At 41.3% G+C, this 15,448-nt stretch overlaps 1 non-coding gene across 1 annotated transcript; it reads left to right on the forward strand.

The window, feature by feature from the left end:
* Nucleotides 1–14,379: 14,379 nt before the first annotated feature.
* LOC112752958 (small nucleolar RNA R71) lies at nt 14,380–14,487 on the forward strand. Its single transcript, XR_003177364.1, has one exon. It is a non-coding gene; the product is annotated as a small nucleolar RNA R71 (small nucleolar RNA).
* Nucleotides 14,488–15,448: the final 961 nt, after the last annotated feature.

A 15,448-nucleotide genomic window follows, 5' to 3' on the forward strand; every position in this document is an offset into this window, starting at 1 on the left:
ACCCTTCACCAATCACCTCAAACTCTCCTCCCCATCACCTCTTCACCACTCACATCCATCCACTCTTCCCCATAAATCTACCTCATAAACTCCACCTACCTTCAAAATTCAAAACCAATTTCCCACCCAAACCCACCCATATGGCCGAACCTTTACCCCCCCTCCCTTCCCTATATAAAGACCTCCATTCTTCATCAAATTCACACAACACACCCCTCTACACTCCTCTTGGCCGAAACCTCATCTCACTCTCCCTCTCCATATTTCTTCTTCTTCTTCTTCTATTCTTTTGTTTATTGCTCGAGGGCGAGCAATATTCTAAGTTTGGTGTGGTAAAAGCATAGCTTTTTTGTTTTTCCATTACCATTGATGGCACCAAAGACCGGAGAATCCTCTAGAAGAGGGAAAGGGAAGACAAAAGCTTCCACATCCGAGTCATGGGAGATGGAAAGGTTCATCTCCAAAGCCCATCAAGACCACTTCTATGATGTTGTGGCCAAGAAGAAGGTGATCCCTGAGGTCCCTTTTAAACTCAAAAGAAATGAGTATCCGGAGATCCGACATGAAATTCAAAGAAGAGGTTGGGAAGTTCTAACAAATCCCATCCAACAAGTCGGCATCCTAATGGTTCAAGAGTTCTATGCCAATGCATGGATCACCAAGAACCATGATCAAAGTAAGAACCCGGATCCAAAGAACTATGTTACAATGGTTCGGGGGAAATACTTAGATTTTAGTCCGGAAAATGTGAGGTTGGCGTTCAACTTGCCATACATGGAAGAGAACGCACGCCCCTACACAAGGAGAGTCAACTTTGATCAAAGGTTGGACCAAGTCCTTATGGACATATGTGTAGAAGGAGCTCAATGGAAGATTGACTCCAAAGGCAAGCCGGTTCAACTAAGAAGATTGGACCTCAAGCCTATAGCTAGAGGATGGTTGGAGTTTATTCAATGCTCAATCATTCCCACTAGCAACTGGTCTGAAGTTACTATAGACCGGGCCATCATGATCCATAGCATCATGATTGGAGAAGAGGTGGAAGTTCATGAGATTATACCTCAAGAACTCTACAAGGTGGCTGACAAGTCCCCCACCATGGCAAGGTTAGCCTTTCCTCACCTCATTTGCCACCTATGCAATTCAGCTGGAATTGACATAGAGGGAGATATCCTCATCAAAGAGGACAAGCCCATCACTAAGAAAAAGATGGAGCAAGCAAGAGAGCCCAGTCATGGAGCTCAAGAGGCGCAAGGAGCTCACTTCCATGAGATCCCTGAGATGCCTCAAATGCACTTTCCTCCACAAAATTATTGGGAGCAAATCAACACCTCCCTAGGAGAATTGAGTTCCAATATGGGACAACTAAGGGTGGAACATCAAGAGCACTCTATCATGCTTCATGAAATAAGAGAAGATCAAAAGGCAATGAGGGAGGAGCAACAAAGACAAGGAAGAGACATAGAAGAGCTCAAGGACATCATTGGTTCCTCAAGAAGGAAACGCCACCATCACTAAGGTGGATTCATTCCTTGTTCTTATTTCCTCTGTTTTTCGTTTTCTGTATTATGTGCTTATCTATGTTTGTGCCTTCATTACATGATCATTAGTAGTTAGCAACTTTGTCTTAAAGATATGAATGTCCTATGAATCCATCACCTCTCTTAAATGAAAAATGTTTTAATTCAAAAGAACAAGAAGTACATGAGTTTCGAATTTATCCTTGAACTTAGCTTAATTATATTGATGTGGTGATAATGCTTCTTGTTTTCTGAATGTATGCTTGAACAGTGCATATGTCTTTTGAAGTTGTTGTTTAAGAATGTTAAATATGTTGGCTCTTGAAAGAATGATGACTAGGAGACATGTTATTTGATAATTTGAAAAATCATAAAAATGATTCTTGAAGCAAGAAAAAGCAGAAAAAAAAACAAAGCTTGCAGAAAAAAAAAATAGGCGAAAAAAAAAATAGAAAGAAAAAGAAAAAGCAAGCAGAAAAAGCCAATAACCCTTAAAACCAAAAGGCAAGGGCAAATAAAAAGGACCCCAAGGCTTTGAGCATCAGTGGATAGGAGGGCCTAAAGGAATAAAATCCTAGTCTAAGCGGCTAAACCAAGCTGTCCCTAACCATGTGCTTGTGGCGTGTAGGTGTCAAGTGAAAACTTGAGACTGAGCGGTTAAAGTCAAGGTCCAAAGCAAACAAAGAGTGTGCTTAAGAACCCTGGACACCTCTAATTGGGGACTCTAGCAAAGCTGAGTCACAATCTGAAAAGGTTCACCCAATTATGTGTCTGTGGCATTTATGTATCCAGTGGTAATACTGGAAAACAAAGTGCTTAGGGCCACGGCCAAGACTCATAAAGAAGTTGTGTTCAAGAATCATCATACTGAACTAGGAGAGTCAATAACACTATTCGAAATCTGAAGTTCCTATAGATGCCAATCATTCTGAACCTCAATGGATAAAGTGAGATGCCAAAACTATTCAAGAGGCAAAAAGCTATAAGTCCCGCTCATATGATTGAAACTATGTTTCATTGATAGTTTGGAATTTATAGTATATTCTCTTCTTTTTATCCTATTTGATTTTCAGTTGCTTGGGGACAAGCAACAATTTAAGTTTGGTGTTGTGATGAGCGGATAATTTATACGCTTTTTGACACTGTTTTTAGTATGTTTTTAGTAGGATCTAGTTACTTTTAGGGATGTTTTCATTAGTTTTTATGTTAAATTCACATTTCTGGACTTTACTATGAGTTTGTGTGTTTTTCTGTGATTTCAGGTATTTTCTGGCTGAAATTGAGGGACTTGAGCAGAAATCAGATTCAGAGGTTGAAAAAGGACTGCTGATGCTGTTGGATTCTGACCTCCCTGCACTCAAAGTGGATTTTCTGGAGCTACAGAACTCGAAATGGCGCGCTTCTAATTGCGTTGGAAAGTAGACATCCAGGGCTTTCCAGCAATATATAATAGTCCATACTTTGGCCAAGAATTGACGACGTAAACTGGCGTTCAACGCCAGCCTTCTGCCCAAATCTGGCGTCCAGCGCCAGAAAAGGATCCAAAACCAGAGTTGAACGCCCATACTGGCACAGAAACTGGCGTTCAACTCCACAAATGGCCTCTTCACGTGCTACACTTAAGCTCAGCCCAAACACACACCAAGTGGGCCCCAGAAGTGGATTTATGCATCAATTACTTACTCATGTAAACCCTAGTGACTAGTTTATTATAAATAGGACCTCTTACTAGTCTTTTTGACAATCCTGGATTGTATTGATCCTGTGATCACGTTTTAGGGGGCTGGCCATCTCGGCCATGCCTGGACCTTCACTTATGTATTTTTAACGGTAGAGTTTCTACACTCCAGAGATTAAGGTGTGGAGCTCTGCTGTTCCTCAAAGATTAATGCAAAGTACTACTGTTTTCTATTCAATTCTTATTATTTCGCTTCTAAGATATCCATTCGCACCCAAGAATGTGATGAAGGTGATGATTATGTGTGACGCTCATCATCCTTCTCCCTTATGAACGCGTGCCTGACAAACACTTCTGTTCTACATGAATTAAGCTAGAATGAGTATCTCTTAGATCTCCTAACCAGAATCTTCGTGGCGTAAGCTAGAATGATGGCGGCATTCAAGAGAATCCAGAAGGTCTAAACCTTGTCTGTGGTATTCCGAGTAGGATTCAATGATTGAATGACTGTGACGAGCTCCTAACTCGCGATTGCAGGGCGTTAGTGACAGACGCAAAAGGATAGTAAATCCTATTCCAGCATGATCGAGAACCGACAGATGAATAGCCGTGCCGTGACAGGGTGCGTGAGCATATTATTCACTGAGAGGATAAGATGAAGCCATTGACAAGGGTGATGCCTCCAGACGATTAGCCGTGCCGTGACAGGGCATTGGATCATTTTCCCGTGAGATGACCGAAAGTAGCCATTGACAGTGGTGATGTATCACATAAAGCCAGCCATGGAAAGGAGTAAGACTGATTGGATGAAGATAGTAGGAAAGCAGAGGTTCAGAGGAACGAAAAGCATCTCCATTCGCTTATCTGAAATTCCTACCAATGATTTACATAAGTATCTCTATCCCTATTTTATTATTCATTATTCGAAAACCATATCACTGTTTTATATCTGCCTGACTGAGATTTACAAGGTGACCATAGCTTGCTTCATACCAACAATCTCCGTGGGATTCGACCCTTACTCACGTAAGGTATTACTTGGACGACCCAGTGCACTTGCTGGTTAGTTGTATCGAAGTTGTGACAATTATGAATTAAGATCAAAGCACCAAGCTTTGGAGCCATTACCAGGGATTGTTCGAGCCTGGACATCACAATTTCGTGCACCACCTAATCAACTCACTAATTAACTTAGTAAAAGATTAGCGTTAGTGGAAACCAAATTAATTAACAACCCTCACACAATGTGGAATGGACATCCACTACTCAAGTTCACCCAAATCACACAATTTCTCAACCAAGAGTGTGAAAAACTAGGTAAAAGCCCAACCAAGCATTTTGTCAAACACTTGGTGGGTGTGAAAATAAAGCATGGTAAAATAACAAGAAATATAAATTCTACAACTACCAAAAGCAAGGAAATCAAAGGTAGCAACTCAATAAAGCAATAAAAGAGGCCTAAAACATAAAATTGCATTAAATGTAAATTAAAGTAGCAAGAGTGCAAATACATAAAAGTGGCAAAAATGGAAAAAATGAGAAGATAACGTAATGAAATTAATACAATAGAACAAGGAAGATAGAAGAAACTAGATTAAAACAAGAATTAAAGAGAGAAATAAAAGAGAAAATAAAGCTAAAAATCCTAATTCTAGAGAGAAAGGGGAGCTTCTCTCTAGAAAACTAACTAAAACATGCAAAAACCTAAATCTAAGTGCTCCCCCCTTCATTCCTCTTCAATTTGGCTTGAAATAGCTTCAGAAATGAGTTGGATTGGGTTTTGGGGGCCAAGAAATTGCCTCCAGCAGTTTCCAATTAATGAGGTCATGTGCAGGGACCTGTGCGGACGCAAAAATGTGTGCGTCTGCACACATGCTATTTTCTGACTTGTGCATGTGCACAAATTGTGTGCGTCCGCATAGGTAGACTTATGTCCACTCTAGCAAATTATATATCAAATTGAAGCCCCGGACATTAGCTTTTCAATGCCGCTAGAACTGCCTCATTTGGACCTTTGTAGCTCAAGTTATCACCAATTTAGTACCGAGAGGTCAGGATGGACAACTTTCCAAATCCTTCATTTCTTGAATTCTTCCACTTTGTATGTTTTCCTTCCACTTTCTCAAGCCATCTTGCCTTCAAAACCTGAAATTACTCAAGCAAACATATCAAGGTATCGAATGGGAGATAAGTGAATTAAAATTGGCAATTTAAGCATGAAAAGCATATTTTTCACAATTAAGCACAATTAGGAAAGAGTTCATAAAAGCATGCTATTTCAATGGATAAGTGCAAGAAAAGTCAATGAAATCCACCCAAATAGAGCATGAATACCATAAAATATGGATTCATCAACGCGCACATGCCGCGTGCGCGCCAATGCGCTGACGCAGTGCCCAGGCCTATAACTCGAGAGTTGTGCTGATCCTGGGCTAGCATTAAGCCTCTGGCCCAACTCACCCCACGCGGACGCGCACTGTACGCGTCCGCGCCCATGCTTACACCCCCTATTTATGTGAAGGTGCACCTGGCACTTCCGCGCCTCCTCTCAGTTCTCCAATCCACGCGCGTGCGCACTGTGCGTGCCCGCGTGGATTCAAATTAATACATCCCAAGGGACGCGAGGAACACCCTCACTCGCGTACCCTAACTCACCCCCTCTCTCTCAACGTTCACCCTTCCTTCTCCTTCCTTCAACCTCCATAGTCACTTCCAGAACCACCATCACCACCGTGTCGGCGACCCACCGCCGCTGCATATATCCTTTCTCATCCCCTTCCTTCCTCTTGTTCCCCCCGTCTCCCTCTTCGCCTCTCATTTCCCATCTCTGCACCCCTCTGCCCAGTCTTCCCTCCTCTGCCACCGAGCACCGCCACGGCCACCAGCTACCGCCGGCGAGCATCTCGACTTCACTTTCCTCCATTTCTCCTCTTCTTCAGTCACCACCCACCTCTATCATCACCGCAACCACCTTCTGCCCCTGCTCTGCTTTACTACTCCGGGCCACTGCACTGTGCGCTCCTTCCTGTGCTGCCGTGAGTCCGCCGCCATCGCCACCACTGCTGGGTAGTGCTGTCATCAACCATCAATTTCCTCTATTTCTCTTTTCCATTTCTGCTTCTGCACTCCAGGTTACACCCTCCTCTGCTTTGTTTCTTTACTGTTTTTTATTAATTTTGGTATGATTAGATTAGATTAATTTGTTGAATAATCTGTTTGTTAGGAAAGATAGAAATATATGTTGTTAGGTAGTTAGGATGTGGTTAGATGAATCTAGGCCTGATAAGTGCTCCGTATTTATTTACATTTTGAACGATGCATGTCTGTTTGCGGCTATAGTGCCCTGTTTTCCTTTTCTTGATGATCACCACTGCTGCCTGCTGAATTCTACTTGTCAAATTAAGTTCAATGCTGCTTGTACATATGTAATCCTTGTTTTTCATGATTGTTACAATTTTTGGATTCATACGCTTGCATTTTGACGCTATTTGATATCCGAGAACGTTCGATTTACTACCGGAATGCTGCCCAATTTTCTAGAAATTGTTGTGTTCTTCAACTTACACCATAGGCATTGAACTTGACACTCCTGTTTTGAGAGTTACTTCCCTCACACCAAGTTCAATCCCTAGGTCAATTTGGCTAGCATCTCTGTGTTTATGTTGCTTTCTGTGATATGCATTGAACCATCATGCACTTTCATCTCTCAAGTTACTCAATTTTCTTATGCTCAAGCTAATGATTCAGCTTACCATTTGAGTTTAACTTGCAATTTTGTTTAATATGGTGCATTCATTTGCAATAATTGATACATTCAACTTGTGTAACTCTTTTTCACTCAAATTGATTTCTAACTTGTCTAGTTACACAAAATGCACTTTCATTTTGTCAACACCGATTATTGTAAACCTAGTGACCATGATATTGATGGATGACTTGTTCTCATATTAGTTGCTTTTATGCAATGTCATATTTCATCATTAATGACTGCTCCCTCCTCATGTTTGTGAGTATGCTTGTTACCCATACTTGTGATTCATTGTGATTAAGCAAATGACCATCATACCCCTAACCTTTGAGCTAGTTTCTAACTTTTGACTTGCTTAACATGCTGATTTTTCTTTTTAGTTTTCAACTAACACTTTAACCATTCTTTTGGGTATGATGCTCATTGAGCTTATTGAACAAGCATGATGTGATTGTTGTTTGTATTCTTGGTTTGTGACCTTATTTTCCTTTCTACCTTGTGATTGCTTGCATTCCATGAATTCACTCTTCTTCACCCACTTCATGAACATGTCATACCTTGCTTGCTATCTCTCTACTTGGCTAATTGCTTATATCATATCACATTTGTTTTTCAGGATGTCGGATAAAGGAAAAGCCAAGGCTACTATCGCAAGAAAGAGGAAGAAATCTCAAGCCTCTACTATCTCTCCTTATGCCAACTATGCCAATAACCCACTTAATGAAGTGGATAAGGAGAATCAGCAGTTACCGCCCACTGACACAGACAGATTTCCCAATCTGTACTGTGAGCTTCATTTCTATACCTATCGAAAGAAAAATCTGAACATTGAGAAGACATTGGCCCTTCCCAACGACCTGAGACACTCCATTAATACCCGTATTCAGGGATTGGGCTTAGGCTTTGTTGATAGGGATTTGGGAAGAATAAATACTTCATGGGTCAAGGAGTTTTACTGCAACTTCTTTCACTCGACTCTTGATTCAGTGCACCTACGGGGCAGGCAGGTCTTAGTGACTGAGGCTGCTCTTGAGGGTGTATTGCACTGCCCACCTCAAACTGGTGACACATGTGCATACCAGCAGGTAGAGATAGCAATAAATGCTATGACCTTTGATTATGAGGCGCTGAAGTCCGTTATTGCCACACCGGGCGCACCTTGGGTAATGGATTCTGAAAACAAGAAGCCCAAGGGGATGTTATTTGCTTATCTGTCTAGAGAGGCTAGGATTTGGCAGCAAATATTCGCCCACTATGTCCTGCCTACTACCTTTTTCTGAGATTCCGATGGATATGCTTCTTCTAATTGGCTGTGTTATGGAGGGGAAGGAGGTATACTTCCCCCGATTGATCAGGCAATGCATGTGGCGAGCACACATCCGGAGCCTACTACCATTTCCCACATTGGTCACTAGGATGATTGAGTTAGTTGGTGCCCCATGGAGGGATGATGACGTGACACCACCACCCCCAGATGACGACGACAAGGAGGTTACTTTTCCGTGGGGTACGTGGGTGCACGAGAATCCCCCATCCAAGCGCCGCTCTCGAGCTAGAGTAGCAGTAGAGACAGCTAGACCTTCATCTTCTATAGCAACAGCAGGACCCTCTTCTTCAGCAGTAGCAGTAGCACCATTACCACCTGATGGGAAGCAGAAGCTGGTGAATTAAAAATTTATTAAAATGGTTACGTTGCGAGTATAGTTCTTAACTCACCGAAAATCTGCCTATCAGTTTAGAAATATGTCACAGAGAGTTTAAATTAAAATTACTGGGAGTTTTAAGTCCGAGGTCGTCTCCTAACGAGTTGCAGAAAAGTGTGCTGTTTTATTAATCAGATGTTCCAAGAAGTTGAGCTAGGTAAATTGGGAATTAAATTGAGGAATTTTAAGTAATATAAATAAAAGCCTTGACTGGAAATTGATTGGTTGGAATCTCTATCATTGATGGTGTGATTGTAAGATTAATTTATAATTAATGGTTGTTCTGTTTGGTTATCCTTTACTAGGTAAAGGAAAGTCAAACAAGTGGGAATGCCAGATCTGTTCACAAGTTGCAACCTACTTAGTTCAAAGGGATTGGCGTCAGTGACAAGATAGCAATCCAACATTTAACCCAATTACAAATTTTTTTTCAATCCTTCCAACTCAAGAGTTCCTTTTAATCAACTCCCCATCAAGTAAGGGAACTACTCACGCATTGTAAATAAAGAATCCATGGCACATGAAAGGAAATTAAAAGAAGACATGATTATTGATATTGAAATTGAATTAAAAAGAAATAATCCTTGCATTAAATAATCATAAAAGTATCTGAATGACAAAATTGAACATAACAAAGAACATGAAAGATTAGAACCAAGTTAAGAGAACAAACTAGGATGATGATATCTTGATGAGGAAATAACTCTTCTCAATGTTCCAATGCTAAGATCAATTGAAAATTAAAATCCTAAAACTAGAGAGAGAAACCTAAGAGAGTGAAAAACTAGATCTAAAACTACTGAATGAATGTCTGTGTTGTTTCTGCATATTCTCTGACTCTAGTCTGCTGTTCCGGGCCAAAAACTGGACCGGAATAAGGCCCAAAATCGCCCCCATCGAATTCTGCAGATTATGCAGATCGCACATGTCACGCGATCACGTCGTCCACACTACCGCGTCGCCTGTGCTTTCCAATCCGCGCGGCCGCGCAAGCCATGCGGCCGCGTCGCTGCGATTTGTGCTCCTTCGCGCGGTCGCGTGAGCCATGCGACCGCGTCACTTCTCGCTGGTTATCTCCTCAATTTCTTGTGTTCCTTCCATTTTTGCTAGCTTCCTCTCCAATCTCCATCTCATTCATGCCCTATGGGGACTGAAACACTTGACACACAGATCACGGCATCGAATGGAATAAAGGAGAATTAAAAGTAAATAATTAAAGTCTCTAGGAAGCAATTTTCAAACATGTACTGAATTTAGGAAGGAAATCTAAATGCATGCTAAATTGATGAATAAGTGGGCAAGGATCATGACAAAACCACACAATTAAACACAATATAAACCATAAAATAGTGGTTTATCAACCTCCCCACACTTAAACATTAGCATAAACCAAGCGGAAGGGACTCATCCCAATGGGTGTCTTGTATGCTGTTCTATATGCCCATAGTGCATCTTGTAGTCTAGTGCTCCAGTCTTTTCTATGAGGCTTTACTATCTTTTGCAAGATACGCTTAATTTCTCTGTTTGACACCTCGGCTTGCCCATTAGTTTAGGGATGGTAAGCTGTTGCAACTTTATGGATTATCCCATGCTTCTTCATCAATCTTGTTAGTCTCCTATTACAAAAATGGGTGCCTTGATCGCTCACGATCGCTCGTGGTGATCCAAAGCGGCATATAATATGGTTTCACACAAAGGAAACAACAATGTTAGCATCATCAGTGCGGGTAGGAATTGCTTCTACCCATTTGGAAACATAATCCATAGCTAACAATATATAAAAATATCCACCAGAATTTGGAAATGGACCCATGAAGTCAATGCCCCATACATAAAAAATTTCACAGAAAAGCATATATTGTTGAGGCATCTCATCCCTCCTGGATATGTTACCAAATTTCTGGCATGGGTGACAAGATTTACAAAACTCAGCAGCATCTCTAAAAAGAGTAGGCCACCAGAATCCGCAGTCTAAGATCTTTCTAGCTGTTCTTTGAGGGCCAAAGTGTCCTCCACTCTCAGATGAGTGACAGGCCTCTAAAATGGACTGGAATTCTGATTGAGGTACACATCGTCTAATTATCTGGTCAGCGCCACATCTCCATAAATATGGGTCATCCTATATATAATGTTTAGACTCGCTTTTCAGCTTGTCTCTTTGATGTTTAGAGAAATGTGGAGGAAATGTGCGGCTAACTAAATAATTAGCAACAGGTGCGTACCAAGGGACTACCTCAGATACTGCTTGCAGGTTGTCAAAAGGAAAATTATCATCTATAGGAGTAGAATCATCCTTAATATGTTCAAGGCGACTCAAGTGGTCCGCTACTAAATTTTGATTACCACTCCTGTCCTTTATTTCTAAATCAAATTCTTGTAACAGCAGTATCCAACGTATAAGTCTTGGTTTGGATTCCTTTTTAGCTAATAAATACTTTAGAGCTGCATGGTCCAAATACACTACTACTCTAGTACCAAGTAAATAAGCTCGGAATTTATCCAGAGCGAAAACAATAGCAAGTAGCTCTTTCTCCGTAGTAGTATAATTGGACTGGGCGGTGTCTAACAAAAGGATCCTTACCTTCACGCTGAGCCAGCGCTGCTCCTACTGCATGGTTGGAAGCATCGCACATGATTTCAAACGGCTGGCTCCAGTCGGGTCCTCTTACAATTGGGGCTTGAGTTAGAGCAGTCTTCAGCTTATCAAATGCTTGTTTGCAATCTTCACTGAACTCGAACTCAATGTCCTTCTACAGTAATCTGGATAAGGGAAGTGCCACCTTACTAAGTCCTTAATAAATCTCCGGTAGAAACTTGCATGGCTAAGGAACGAATGGACTTCCCTCATAGAAGAGGGGTAAGGTAAACTAGAAATAACATTCACCTTTGCTGGGTCTACAGAAATGCCATTATTAGATACCACATGTCCTAATACAATCCCTTACTTTACCATAAAGTGGCATTTTTCGAAATTCAATACAAGGTTTGTATCGACACATCTATCTAATACTCTAGATAATCCATCTAAGAAAAGGTTAAAAGAATCACCATAAACGCTAAAATCGTCCATAAAAACTTCCATACAGTCCTCAATAAGATCAGAGAAAAGGCTCATCATGCATATTTGGAAAGTAGCCGGTGCATTGCACAAGCCAAAGGGCATTCTCTTATAAGCATAAGTCCCAAAAAGACATGTAAAAGTAGTCTTTTCTTGATCCTCAGGAGCTATATGAATCTGGAAATAACCTGTGTAACCATCTAAAAAGCAATAATGTGATTTACCTGACAGGCGATCCAGCATTTGATCAATGAATGGAAGTGGGTAGTGATCCTTACGGGTAGATTGGTTGAGACGTCTGTAATCAATGCAGACTCTCCAAGCATTCTAAACTCTAGTTTCTATGAGCTCTCCATGCTCATTCTTCACGGTAGTGACTCCAGATTTCTTGGGCACCACTTCTACTGGGCTTACCCATTCACTGTCTGAAATGGGTATATGATACCAGCTTCCAATAATCTGGTCACTTCTTTTTTGACAACTTCCAAGATGGTAGGATTCAATCTTCTTTGTGGTTGACGGACAGGTCTTGCTCCTTCTTCTAAAAATATTCTGTGCTCACATACCTGAGGGTTAATTCCCACTATGTCTGCCAAAGTCCACCCAATTGCCTTCTTATGCTTCCTCAGTAAATCAAGTAACTGCTCTTCCTGTTGAGAAGTCAGTTCCCTAGCAATAATAACCGGAAGCTTCTGCTCATCCTCAAGATAAGCATATTTGAGATGTGGAGGGAGAGGTTTCAATTCTAACTTTCGATCATGGGTAGGCTCTGGATTATCTGGGACTTGCGAAAATGGCGAAGTGTCCTCATTGTCAGTTAAGAGGGTCCCCACACTTGGACCTTGTCCAGTGTGCCTCTCTTCAAACTCTTCTTTTTGAACTTCAGCCACACTTTCGTCTATGACATCACACTGAAAGATAGAATGATCTTCTGGGGGGTTGTCAATGACTCCATTCAGATTGAAAATCACTATGCGGCCATCTATTTCAAAGGAGTATGTTCCTGAAAAAGTATCCAATTTGAATTTTGATGTCTTCAGGAATGGTCTTCCAAGTAGGATTGATGATGGCTTATCTGAATCATTATAGGGCATCTCCAAGATATAAAAATCAGTGGGAAATGTGAGCCCTTTAATGTTCACCAAAACATCTTCAGCAACTCCAGCCACTGTAATAATGCTTTTATCTGCTAACGCAAAACGAGCTGCCGACCTTTTTAAGGAAGGGAGCCTTAAAACATCATATATAGACAAAGGCATTATACTGACACATGCTCCTAAATCACACATGCGGTCATAAATTACTACACCACCAATAGTACAACTAACTATGCAAGGACCTGGATCACTACATTTTTCAGGTAATCCTCCCATTAAAGCAGATATAGAACTACCTAAAGGAATAGTTTCTAATTCGTTAATTTTGTCTTTATGAATACATAAGTCTTTTAGAAACTTTGCATATTTAGGTACCTGCTGAATAACATCAAAAAGGGGAACAGTTACCTCAACCTTTTTGAATATTTCTACCATTTTAGGATCAGGTTCCAGCTGCTTCCTGGGCTTCCTTGCAAGTTGTGGAAATGGAATGGGAGTAGTGTTTTCTGTGGTGCCTGCGCCTTTTTGTGCTTCTTCCTGTGGTTGAGCTATCTCTTCTTCAGCTATGTCCTGTATATCCTCTTCCTCTTCAACATCTTTGATTTCCACCACCTCTTCAGCTGAGGCGTATTCTGGTGAGCTTGGTTCCTCCTGATTCCTCTCCTACAGTGTGGTTCCGGATCTCAGGGTGATGGCATTAATGCCTCCCTTTGGATTGGGTAATGGTTGAGAGGGGATTCAAGTGGTGCTTGAAGGTTGGTTATTGGAATTTTGTGCTAAACTAAGCTGTGACATAAAAGCTTGCAGAGTAGAGGTGAAACCATTCAGACTGGCGTTAATATTGTTCACGATGGTATTTTCCATGGCCAGTTGTCTTTTCTCAAAAGCTTGTAATAAATCTTCATTAGAAGATACAGAAGAATGAGTAAATTGGGAGGTTTGCTGCTGATTGTTTGGTGGTCCTTGGTTTTGCCTCAGGTGAGGTGCTCGGTAAGGTTGATTTTGCTGCCTGTTGTTGTTATTATTCCACCTCTGATTTCCCTGATTATCTCTGCCTCCTCTATTATTGTTGTCCCTCCAATTTTGGTTTGAATTGTCCTGCCATCCATGGTTATTATTTCCACTTTGATTGTACCCTTGGTTGGGGCGGTCATAGAAGTTGTGAGTGGATGCCACCATGTTGTCTTCTTGTTGGAGCTACCGGCATTCATCAGTGTAATGACTGTAATCAGCACAAATTCCGCAAATTCTTTGTGGGACTAGTTGTTGGTTTTGCTGCGGTTGAGTTTGCTGAGCTTGTTGATTCAACTACATCTGCTTCAGCAGGTTGGTCATCTCACAGATGCTTCGATTTAGAGCAGCAGTCTCTATGCCAGAAGATACTTCTGCAACGGCCCTTAAACGGCCTTGCTTCTGTTTGTGGTTCCGAGTAGATTCAGCTAAATCACTAATCAATTGCCAAGCTTCATCAGTGGTCTTGTACTTCTTCATAGACCCATTGCTGGCACTTTCCAATGTGGTCTTATCCTGGGGCCTCATTCCTTATGTGACATAGCTGAGTAGCACGATCTTATCAGTCATGTGGTGGGGGCATGCTTCCAGAAGATTATTGAAGCGCTCCCAGTATTCAAAGAGAGTCTCATTGTCATCCTGAACAATTGTAGAGATATCCTTCCTTAGTTTATCAGTAACTTCAGATGGAAAGAATTTCTCCAGAAAACTCCTTTCTGAGTGTATCCCAGTTGGATACATTTGCTAGAGGTTGAGTGTAGTACCACTCTCTTGCTTTTCCCTCAAGAGAGAACGGAAAAGCTTTCAGCAGAATTGAAGTTTCATCAGTGCCATCACGCCTGACAGTAGAACAGGCTGCCTGGAAATCTCTCAAGTGCTTGATAGGCTCTTGAGCAGGTAGGCCATGAAACTTGGGCATCAAATTTAGCAGTGCGGTCTTTAGCTACCGCTGGATGATGCGCTTGAAACGGTTGCATTGTAAAATCAGGAGCTCCTTCCTCCTGAATGGTAACTCTTCTAGCTGCCATGTTTTCTGCACGTAAAATAACCGAATCAGTAGAACGGGGGCTAGTTTCTTCCTCAAATTCACTTTCAGATCCGCCCTCAGAGCAGGCTAACCTACGCTGTTCTCGCCTTATTCGTGAAATTGTCCTTTCAATTTCAGGATCGAATATTAGCAAGCGCGGATCAGGAAGTGAACGTGTCATTTGACGGAAGAAACATGCAGCTCATAGTAGCAAAATTAAATAAAATGCAAATAAATAAATTCTAATTAATAAAATTAGCACTCTATTGCAACTCCCCGGCAACGGCGCCAAAAAATTGATGGGAAGCAGAAGCTGGTGAATTAAAAATTTATTAAAATGGTTACGTTGCGAGTATAGTTCTTAACTCACCGAAAATCTGCCTATCAATTTAGAAATATGTCACAGAGAGTTTAAATTAAAATTACTGGGAGTTTTAAGTCCCAGGTCGTCTCCCAACGAGTTGCAGAAAAGTGTGCTGTTTTATTAATCAGATGTTCCAAGAAGTTGAGCTAGGTAAATTGGGAATTAAATTGAGGAATTTTAAGTAATATAAATAAAAGCCTTGACTGGGAATTGATTGGTTAGAATCTCTATCATTGATGGTG

Source organism: Arachis hypogaea, chromosome 15, assembly GCF_003086295.3.
Source record: "Arachis hypogaea cultivar Tifrunner chromosome 15, arahy.Tifrunner.gnm2.J5K5, whole genome shotgun sequence".
Classification (NCBI taxonomy): Eukaryota; Viridiplantae; Streptophyta; class Magnoliopsida; order Fabales; family Fabaceae; genus Arachis; species Arachis hypogaea.